The sequence below is a fragment of the Vombatus ursinus genome, unplaced genomic scaffold, assembly GCF_900497805.2.
Source record: "Vombatus ursinus unplaced genomic scaffold, bare-nosed wombat genome assembly UNPS02014793.1, whole genome shotgun sequence".
In the NCBI taxonomy this organism is placed as follows: domain Eukaryota; kingdom Metazoa; phylum Chordata; class Mammalia; order Diprotodontia; family Vombatidae; genus Vombatus; species Vombatus ursinus.
Window position 1 is genome coordinate 5,956,558 of NW_020954571.1, and position 423 is coordinate 5,956,980.

Genomic DNA, 423 nt, shown 5'->3' on the forward strand with positions numbered 1-423 from the left:
GCTGTATGACTCTGGGCAAGTCACTAAACACTGATTGCCTCATTAAAAAAAAAAAAGAATGCTTGAAAGTCCTCTATTTCATTGAATGTCTATTCCCCTCCCCCCCCCACTGCAGGATTATACTCAGTTTTGCTGGGTAGGTGATTCTTGGATGTAATCCTAGCTCCTTTGCCCTCTGGAATATCACATTCCAAGCCCTTTGGTCCTTTACAGTAGAAGCTACTAAATCTTGTGTTATCCTGACTATGGCTCCGTGATACTTGAATTGTTTCTTTCTGGCTGCTTGGCTATAATATTCTTAGGAGTTTTCATTTTGAGATCTCTTTCAGGAGGTGATCAGTGAATTCTTTCAGTTTCTATTTTACCCTCTTGTTGTAGAACATCAGGGCAATTTTCCTTGGTAATTTCTTGAAAGATGATGTC